This window comes from Neolamprologus brichardi, chromosome 3 (assembly GCF_056152115.1).
Source record: "Neolamprologus brichardi isolate AB-2024 chromosome 3, ASM5615211v1, whole genome shotgun sequence".
In the NCBI taxonomy this organism is placed as follows: Eukaryota; Metazoa; Chordata; class Actinopteri; order Cichliformes; family Cichlidae; genus Neolamprologus; species Neolamprologus brichardi.
This window is the reverse complement of record NC_142106.1, coordinates 57,767,682-57,778,765: the sequence shown is the minus strand read 5'-3', so window position 1 is coordinate 57,778,765 and position 11,084 is coordinate 57,767,682. Positions and strand designations below refer to the sequence as shown.

General features: G+C 42.0%; 1 pseudogene; it reads left to right on the top strand.

The window, feature by feature from the left end:
• The first annotated feature begins 561 nt into the window (after nucleotides 1-561).
• On the top strand, nucleotides 562-4,684 carry LOC148105957 (uncharacterized; annotated as a pseudogene).
• The last annotated feature ends 6,400 nt before the right edge of the window (nucleotides 4,685-11,084 follow it).

Below are 11,084 nucleotides of genomic sequence, written 5' to 3'. Positions count from 1 at the left end.
CACCGTCTGCAGCAGGGAGGGAAACATCCTGCTGAAGAAACAAGTGCCGCTCACTGTCAGGGCTCAGTGCTGTAGATGCAGGTCAGAGGTCAGAGGTCATGGTGGGACCAGTATCAGTTTACTCCATTTAATCCATTCAGCCTGTGGCTGATAATGTTTCTAATAACGACAAACTGGAAACACAACTTTACGATTGTTTCTTTAACATTTCCTGATATTCCGACACTTCAGCAGGAATCACAGCAGCAGCTGTTTTTGGGGATGATGCAACGAGCCTCGTCCACACCTGGAGTTTCTGTCCTTCTACTTTCTAAATACTCACAGGCTCAGGCAGTGGGGGTCACAAAGAGGTGGCTCTGAGCCCTTTATCGTTTGCAGTGCTGATGAACACTCTGATGTTTGCAGACAAAGTTATGATCTGCAGTGAGAGTGAGGAGGAGAGTCTGCAGAGAAGAGAAAGTACAAACAAGGAGAGATGAGGAGGAGGTCAGGGCTGATTGATCTATGACAGGAGGAGAGCAGTAAGAGTGAAGAGGAGGAGATGCAGTGAGACCTGCTGTGATGGAGACGGTGGCACACAGACAGGAGGAGCTGCAGGTGGCAGAGCTGAAGATGCTGAGAGTTTGGTTGGAGGTGAGCAGGATGGACAGGATTAGAAAGAAGAAGATCAGAGGGATCGCTCAGGTCCAGCAGAGCTGCAGTCAGACTGTGTGCTGGATGCTCCAGAAACTGACTCAGTGTGTGTGTCGAGTTCACACAGTGCAGAAACAAACTCACTTTACAACATTATCACAGGTTTATTGATCCATCAGAGCAGCTGGAAGGAAGAGACGAGCTCCTGAACATTTCCTGACGCTGCTGCACAAACAAAGTGATTCATTATTAGTTTGATCTTTAATGTCACAGCTGTGTGAAACATGCTGATGTCACACAGTTTGATCAGACTGTGCATTGGTACATAGTGTTGGTTTTACTTGCATCGTCATATTTATATGTTTGTTTATTGATATTTAAATATCAGGTTTTATCCTGCACGGTATTTAGCACGGTGGCACGGTGGTTAGCATTGTTGCCGCACAGCAAGAAGGTCCTGAGTTCAATTCCACCATCAGGCCGGGGTCTTTCTCTGTGGAGTTTGCATGTTCTCCCCGTGTTTGCGTGCGTCTCCCTCCGGGTACTCCGGCTTCCTCCCACCATCCAAAGACATGCAGCTTGTGGGGATAGGTTAATTGGATAATCCAAATTGTCACTAGGTGTGAATGTGCGAGTGAATGTGAGTGCGAATGGTTGTCTGTCCCTGTGTGTTGGTCCTGCGACAAACTGGCGACCTGTCCAGGCCCAGATAGCAAGGAGACATTGAACAGATGTTGATTTTCCATCTGAACCATCAGAATTGTCAGGGTTGAAATGTCAACACAAAACCAATGTTGAAACAACACTGAAATACTGATGAAACCTGACACTGACATTGAAATAACATTGATTCACTGTTGTTCTGTCATCGTTGATTGTTGATCTATTTATAGTTGACAAGGCGACAACAATCACGTTGAAAAACCATAGATTTATGGTTGAGCGGGAAATTTAAGCTGCTACCACTTGGACTATTCCAAAGCACCCCCTCTCACAGTGGTACATCCCTCCAGGTAACCATTGTCTTGTACAGTAGAGCGGGACATTACTCTCAGCGGACCGGAGAAGGCATCAGTTCATGCACTGCACTGGCCTGCACCACGATTAGTATAAGGTAAGAATGAATGATTTTTGTTCTATTCGTTATTTCCACAGTTGCATTTGAATAACAGTAAAAAACAAACAAACTTGTTAATGTAAAGTTTCGGACAAAATATGGGAACCCGAAATTGTGTCTACTTTCATCTTACAAACCGGCAACAAATAAATTGCACAGCGAACAAAGTCTATCAACAAAGAAAACATTTTCGTTTCAAACTTTTCCGTTATATTCCCTTACAAAGCTAGCTAGCTAGCTAGCTTTAACGCTTCGAGGGTTCCTTTGTTCTTGCCGTCGCTTCGCTTGACCCAGACTTTCGCTCTGTAGTTTCTTTTTAGCATAGTACTACAAAAAATTGTAAATCTGAGATATATGATTGATAAACGTAAAGGTAACTGTATAAATGTGTTCAATGACTTTGTTACTTTTAATGATTGAAGAGCACCCGCTTCGATTAGCACTCAATTCAAACTTTACGTTGCACGCCCACCTAACTTTACGCTGCACGCTCACCGAACTTTACGCTGCACGCTCACCGAACTTTACGCTGCACGCTCACCTAACTTTACGTTTTAGCATTTACGTGTGGACGAGGAAAACGGAGAAAACGCAGGGTGTGCGCCTATTTTGACGCCACACTGTGCACCAAGTTTTTGTCTCGGTGCCATGAATTCATACAATGGCAGACTTAGACAAAATACTGTTAATTTTATTATCTTCAGTGTTTAAATGCTTACATATACACATGCAGTTACTGTCCCTTCACACATAGGACTCGGCTTCTATGAGCCATCTTTGTATGTAGTTTTCCCTCTTTATTGACATTGTTCCCTATTTTTCCTCTTTTTTACAGATCTGATTTGGTAACTACCATCCACCCATCGATAAGTAAGAAACTCACGTCCTTAAAAAAATTCCTAGTGTTAAACAATTTGCTTATTTGACTATTTCCAAATATAGCACTATTTGTTTAATCTGATATACACTGACAATGACATCACGCTGGTCAAGGAGGTGCAAATTACAGTGTCCCACTGTTGTCACCCAGGTATTGACAGTCAAGTATTTACCAGTTGCTGTTATGAGCAGATTTCAGAAGTATGTGAGACCCATGTATCACCCGACACGGATAATGACTGTGACTTTAGTTTTGACAGCTTTGGTTGCCATGCACCACCGTTTGATTCTGATAATAGTGATGACGAAGCTGATGATGAAGCGCCAAATACTGAATTCTTAATAACAAGTTTAAGATACTGGGCTTCTACATTTTCAGTCTCGTTGGTGGCAGTAACAGCACTCTTGGGAATTTTGCGTGTGTTTCACCCAGACCTACCAAAAGATGCCTGGACAGTTCTCAGAACGCAAGGTCAAATAAACACAATAAAAATGGATGGTGGGGAATACCATCATTTTGGTTTGGCTAAAGGGTTGGTCTCTCGACTAAAATCCTTGATCTTGCCTGCCAAGTTGAACGACTTAAAATTGCAGTTTAATATAGATGGTTTACCCCTTTTCAAAAGCAGTAAACTTCAGTTCTGGCCAATTCTTGCAATTGCAAATGTTGACTACACAAAATCACCATTCCTTGTTGGTCTCTACTGTGGTCTTTGTAAGCCAAAAAGTGTAGTTCAGTTCTTGGACCCATTTGTGAAGGACCTCAGGCACATTGTGAAGTATGGCATTATTTACAATAGCTGCCAGATAACAGTTAAAGTATGTTCATTTGTGTGTGATGCACCTGCAAGAGCTTTCATTAAAAACATAAAGGCTCATAATGGTTATTCTGGTTGTGATAAATGTGTTCAAGTAGGTGAATGGAAGAACAAAATGACGTACCCAGAAGTTAATGCAAAGCTTAGAACGGATGCAGATTTTCAGTTGATGATTGATGAAGACCACCACTTGAATCAAACATTGTCTCCTTTAGCTGGTATGGTTAAGATGATAACGATGTTTCCCTTGGATTATATGCATCTATGTTGTCTTGGAGTCACAAGAAAACTCATATACTTGTGGACAAAGGGCAAAGTACTTGCAACAAGGCTGTCCAGTCGAACAGTAGGTGAAATTTCAGAAAAGTTGAAAGCTCTGCGACCTTATACACCAAATGAGTTTAACCGCAAGCCAAGGGAATTGTCTGAAATTGATAGATGGAAAGCAACAGAGTTGCGAAATTTTATGTTGTACACAGGGCCCGTAGTGCTTAGGAATAGCATTCCAGTTGAGTTCTATGATAACTTTATGTTGTTTTCTGTAGCAATGCATCTGCTGTTATCCCCCTCTATGTCTAATGAAATGGTCAATTGTGCCAATGAATTCCTGGTGTCATTTGTTTCTCACTTCGGCGAATTGTATGGTAGGGATGAAATCACATACAACGTACACCAGCTGACACACCTGTCAGAAGAATATAGACTCTTTGGCACGTTAGATAACATTGCTGCTTTCCCCTATGAAAATTATTTAGGCCAGATTAAACATCTCTTGCGAAAGCCTCACTTGCCTTTACAACAAATTGTAAAAAGACTTTCTGAAAAACCGGATGTGAAGCAAGCACCACCAAGAAAAGCACAAAAGTTAATGCATCAGCATTATGATGGTCCACTTGTGGCTCCGATACACCATTCAGAGCAGTACAAGAAAGTAGTGACAGAAAAGTACATCTTGTCTGTAGGGGATGGGGACAACTGTGTGCAGGTAGTCGATGACATTGCTTTAATCCGCAACATTGTGAAAGTAGATGGTGACACATTTGTTATTTTCCAAAAGTTTTGTCACAAAGAGTCTTACTTTCAGTACCCCTTACCGTCATCCAGAATTGGATGATACAGAGTGTCGCAGCTGAACAGCAGACCTGGCATTACAAAGCTCAATAATGTTACTGGCAAATATTTTCTTTGTCCAGACAACACAGCTTTCATTGCATTGCCAATCATGCATAGTCAATAAAAAAAGAGTTTGTTTTATCGCGTTTGCTTGTAATTGTTGCCTATATACATTTTAAGCTACTATTTATAATTTAGTTCAGTCAATAGATCAAGTTTTTTAGTGACTATGAAATATATTGTAATTATATGTTTCCTGTTTATCCTAGACAGGGCAAAAAAGGACTCCAAGTAAAATAAAAAAGATAAAAATGAAAGACTGGTGCATTGTGCAGTTCAGCACTGGTGGTACCGAAATTGTCCCTAGTTCATGGATAAATGGGGAGAAATTGTCATGGCCTCCATATCCTCCGCGAGACACATTCAGGATCCACGCCGCAGTAAAGAGGAGAGTTCATCCTGGTGCAACATGGCCCACCTACACACCAGTCCGACTTCTAATAAGCCATGGTGGGTATCATCTGGGTTGATGTTGTATAAATGTAACAATAACAAGTTTTTCGTGTCCTAATTTATGTCTGGCCATACATTGTGTTTGTACTTCCAGACACATTTCACGAAGCAGAACGCAGTCTTCAGAAATATCTAAATGAACACTGTGATACGTCTGACCTTCAGTCCGAAGCTGAAACTCATACCACTCATAAAAGAAAGCACAAGTAAAACTTTTTTTTATTTCACAAACATATCTTTGATTGCTAAGAATTTATGATCTTGTCTTTTATAAATATCTGTGGTGCTTGCATACTGCAATATCACCACATAATATAGTCCAAAAAGTGGAAGCTTGTAAACTTTTTCAAAATGCAAAGCCGTGTACACTTGTGCACTTCAAAAATTCCTTGTATACTGTACCTTCTTGCACATCTCCGTTTCCTGTGTGTGTTTTTATAAATCAAACTGTAACTTTAGGAAAAAATATTCCAAAAGCACATTTGTAATTACTTATGACCGTTTTCAACTTTTTGTCTTTAGACCAAATCCCCTGTACACATATAGTGACTCAGAGGATGAGCAGCCCACAAAAAAAAGGTTTCCCCAGGCCCCTCGAGTGAAAATACCAGGTAATAAAATACTGTCTAGTGTCTTTGTACATATCTGTGTGTGACACAAGGAAACTTTTTTGACAAGTTGTCTGTATTCTTAAATACTTTAAAAAAAAATATCTTTTTCTAAACAGCCCTCACCACTCCGCAGTCTTCCCCCGAGCCCACTGACAGCAGGCATCATAATGCCCCACCCAGCTGGCGGCACCTTTCTCCACTCCAGCACAACTCCAGCACAACCGACACAGCTTTGCGATTTCCCCAGCATGCTGAGTCTGATGTCGAGGCCTTCCCTATAGATGGTATGCTTTTAAAATTGTTTTAAAGCTGAATCACAATGTCATTGTACTCTTATCTTCAAAACACCAGTTTATACTCCTGAATGTCATCTTGTTGTGATTTGTTTTTCTGTAGATTCCAGAGACTCTGTGAGGCCACTATTACAAGGCAAGTTCGAAAGTCTTTGAATTTCAGATTTTACATGGTATAAATGGTAAATGGCCTATATTTGTACAGCGCTTTAACTAGTCTCTAAGGACCCCAAAGCGCTTTACACATTCAGTTATCCACCTATTCACACATAATTCATGCACTGGTGATGGCAGCTACATATACAAATATCAAATATATGTGACAGGCAAAAACTAGCAAAAGCTCTTAGCAGTTAGAACAACTTGTACTTGAATGCAGAATGTTACACCATCACTTATGGATACATTAGTTTTTCGCCTCTCACTGCTTAAGCCATTAATCTTTCTAGAATTGTTTTTTTTAAACAGATGCGACCTCACAAAAGATGTTAACTATGCTGTCAGACCTGACGCGAGCAGTTAACGAACTCCGCGAGGAGGTCAGAGCCATCCGCAATACCGGCTGCAATCAATCGGTAGATGCTGGGGTACTGCCTCTGGATTTGCCCTTGCACAACATTGAGGAGCTAAACAATGCAGAGGCAGCTCTTCAATCATAAGAGGCAAATAAGGCAATGGTAAGTATATAAAGGTTATGTACACTTTGTAACTATAAAGTGTAATAGCTGTCAGATGTGATTTAAATACATAACAACGGCCTGTTGATTAAACACACAAGCATACGCATACACATTTAAGACATGAGACACGCTAATTCCATCTCTTAAAATGTGTCTATAGGTGAGACGCTTTGCCTTGGTTGGAGGGACCACACTGGAGGTGCGAGTCCGCCGTGTAATGGCTTATGCCATTACAAACGAGCTGGCCTCGCTACTGGACTGGGCAGGGAAAAAAATAAAAGACCAGACAAAGCAAAAGAGGGCATTTAAAGATACAGCGCTCTGCAAATGCATATTTGGTAAGTTTACAGTTTTTTTGGCTATATTACTTTGTCTTTCTTAATAACAAGACTTTCATGTCCGGTTAATCTGGAGATGGAGTCTTTGGTCTTTGGCTTATTTAGTCCTCGGGTTGTAGTTTGTACACCCCTAGGACCCCATGTTTATTTTGTTTTAAAGGATACATGGCACACCATGCTAAGACTTATCACTTTTTCCGCTCTAGCTCTTTGGGAATCAAATGCGGCAGTTTGCAGATTTACGCCTGGTGACTTTCATGTTTATCAGCCTAGGAGTTTACATACTTTCTCCCCGCTGAAGACAGTTAACAAGAGCTTATTCATGTGCTCTAATTCACTTTGTTTGTTTGTGTGTGTGTATTTTTGTCCTAGATGGCCTGACGCAGCAGTTAGGGGCAAACTCTATGTCAGAGTTTGTCTTTGCACAAGCAGTGCAGAAATGGCTCCGATACGCCCCAGATCGTATGGGTGGTGCAGGATGCACATCATGCATCCCCATCCCAGAGTAAAAAATGAAAAACTTCTGTGAAACATATAAATGTAAATAGGAAATTGTGTTTTTAATAAAGTATTTAGCAAACAAAACATGCCTATTGACCTTTTTTGTTTAGTTTTTTTCTCTGTTACATCACATGCAATGCTTTCTTATTTTAGGATATTAATACATTTTGAGACTTTTTTTTTATAAAACACAATTATGTGTTTAGGTGGTTTAAGTATTGATGGAAACATGCAGTAGTTTAGTATTGGTTAAAATACCTATAAAGAAAGGTAGATTTCCAGTCATGATTTAACTGTTGTTTTAATGAAAAGCAACTGTGCGAAAGAGGTGGAAAATCAACACCATAGCTCAACAGTGTTTCAATATCAGAATCTGACATTGTTTCAATGTCAACAGTATTAGAAAATATAACGTTGAATCAATGTCAGGTTTCAACATTGATTCAACATCAAAACCTGACGTTGTTTCAACATTAAAAAAGGGTGCAAGAGTGACGTTAGATCAACGTCACACTTCAACGTTGATTCAATGATGTCGCCTGATATTGACTCAACATTGTTTCAATGTTTCCTTGCTATCTGGGGGGTGTACCCCGCCTCTCGCCCTATGACAGCTGGGATAGGCTCCAGCGCCCCCCGCGACCCTGAAAAGGATAAGCGGAAACGAATGGATGGATGGAGGTTTTATCCTGATATTGTGTGTTAGTGTTGTTGCACAATATTCTTTTAATCCACTGTGGACTAAGCGCACAATAGTAGCACCTGTGGAGGTGGGGGCGTTCCCCATGGCGGCTGCCAGGCTGACCTGTTAAAGGGGATAGTGAGGCAGAGATGGGAAGGCGACGCACGAAAGGCGAGCAGGAGGAAAAGAAACGCGCACAAGCCAGCATAGTGGGAGGCGATGCAATCCACAGCAGGTGTCCCTCTGCCTGCATCTGGCTACGACGGAGGCCGTGTTCAGGTGTGGAGTGGGGCGGGACTGTGACGCGCTGTCAGGAGGAGACAGGTCTGCGACAGGAGCCCCGCCCCCTTGTTCCGGCGTGGTTTCCATCCCGGAAGAGAAATTCCTCTCCTGTTTCAGATCAGGAACATTTGCCCGCGTGTGGCTGGACTGTGGCATTATGGGAATTTTAGCATATGGAAACATTAGTTTAGCCTTTGTGTTGACAGTGTAGAGTTATTTCTGCGGCTGGTTTTTAGCGTGTTGAGACTCTTTTTATTGTATAGGGGATTTTAACCTGTAACTCTGGTTGTGTCTGTTTCCATGGAAATAAATGGTGTGTTTAAGGCCAACTTAGTGTCTGAGCCCTGAGCGCTGACCCACTCACTCCCCTTCTACTTGTATGCAAAAGCACTTTGAGGTGCAGATTTAGATCCACCACTTTTAGCGGCTCCACTAACACTGAAGCCTCACACAGGAAGTCATCTCCATGTGCTGTTTATTTACTTTCCGGCTCTTTGAAGCTTCGCTGCCAAATGTGGAGGAAAAGTTTTATGTGGAGCTATCTGCAGCATGTATAAACTGATATTAATCTTTAACAGGGCTGTCACAACTGAGAGCAAACAAAAGAACTGCTGTATAATGCCGTCCACCCACTCAGTTTAATTGGTCACATGACTGCATCATATGACTAAAATGCATCATTGTTTTCAAAGGGCTCAGTTTCTGCAGTCCAGATTGCAACATAGACCGAGTGAAAGAAAGACGAGCGTGTGAAAAGCGGACGGTTCAGCCTGACCCTTAAACGCCCCACAGAGAGAGACAGCTGTGTGGCCTGGAGCCAGGGAAACATCATCGATGGAGAGTCGTGCTGCTCACAGTTACAGGTGTTTGTTCACTTTCACTTGGTTCTCTCTGCTTTCACTTATTCTTTTATTGTGTTTCTGTGTGAAGCTGTCGTGTCTCCTCTGCAGGTCCAGGATCAAACATCAGGAACAGAAGCAGCTCCATTGATCCCACTCCTCTGATGGCTGATCAATCAGTTTGATCTGTTTGATTATTGATCAGTGATGTCAGAGTGGAGTCAGTGTGATGTATGAAATATATCTTAAACTATCATAAACATGTTTTATCATATTAGTCATTTTTCTACATTTTCTTCTACAGATCAGTTTATGTCAGTATGTCCATGAAGGTTCATCCAGGTCATCGTAGTCGAAGGAGCTTGGAAAGAAAAGCGTCTGGACTTCTTTAAGCTGCTTGAAGACGTTTCACCTTCATCTGAGAAGCTTCTTCAATTCTAGGGCTTAAATCTTCAAATGGTGAAGAGTCCCAGATTTAACCCTGTTGGAGTGTCCCCCTAAGATCCCTTCCCACTCACATCCTGGGCCATCTGACCTCAGGAAATCACATGATAGTGTGAGAGACAAGCTCGTAGACAAACAGCTTTTTACACTATAATTACCTGTTTGGGTCCAGTGAGTGTCAATGACAGGAAATCCTCACCTGGTGGTGAGTGAGAGCAAGTTAGACATAAAAGCTGCTTCAGGATCAAACTCATCAGGATGTGATAATAGGATGATTCATTTGTGACGTCATAATTAATCATTACTTAACATAAGAAATGCTTTATTTATCTCTGTACTGGCCTCGTAGAACCACTTTCTACTATCCAGGAGTTAAACACCTCCACACAAAAGTCACTGACGCCAGAGTGGGTTTAGACTTTGGTTTATATGGCAGGTGTGAAACTGTAACAATAAAATACAGTGTAGATGAGTGAGAAATTAAAATAATTACTTGAGGAGCTGCGTGCTAATGTGCTAATGCTAACACCAAACAACTGTCTACGAACCATAAATTAGCACGCGTAATATATAAATACTATAAATATCTACAGAGCCACTTCCTCTATCTGCTGCTGGTACATACCCGTCCTTCCATCATGGCTGCTCTCCTTGCTCCTCCTCTTTCTCTGCTTTCTGCTGTCTGAGGTTTTCACTAAGTACACGGTCAGTCGTGGCTGATGTCTGTGGTCTCGTCCTGAACAGTGGTTCTGCTGACACTCACTGGTCCTCTGACTCGTTCCTTCCTCGTGTCAGTGCTTTCAGTCTTCTCCTTTGGCGAGCTCATTATCCCAGCTGGGTATCTGATCAGGGCGGCGCAGGTGGTGATTGGCCACAGTCAGATCCACCTACGAGCATCTTTGAGGGAAACATCCTGGTGGCAAAAGACGTTGAGCTGAAAGTCAGAGTGTAGCTAGCATACAGCTAACGCTAAGTCATTTCAAAGAGTTCTCAGTCACGTCTGAGCAACAACAGGAAGTGCTGTGGACTTTTGGAGGAAACAGAAAGTTCATGTTGATGTCACAGCTCATTGCTCGCCCAGATCTTTGCACATCTGTAGAACTTTGCTGCAGAATGCAAAGCACACGTGGCTACAGGAAGAGTTTTAGCTCCAACTTTGTTGGAGCTGAACATGAGAAATCCTCAACACCAAGACTGATCACAAACACACAAAGCCCCGGGTCCACAAACTGTACGTGTCTCATTACAACACAACGTGACCAAACAACTATGTTAATAAGGAGAAAGCTGCTCTGAAGTCATTAGTGACATCACCTCCTCTGTCTCCACCCGCCTGCAGGC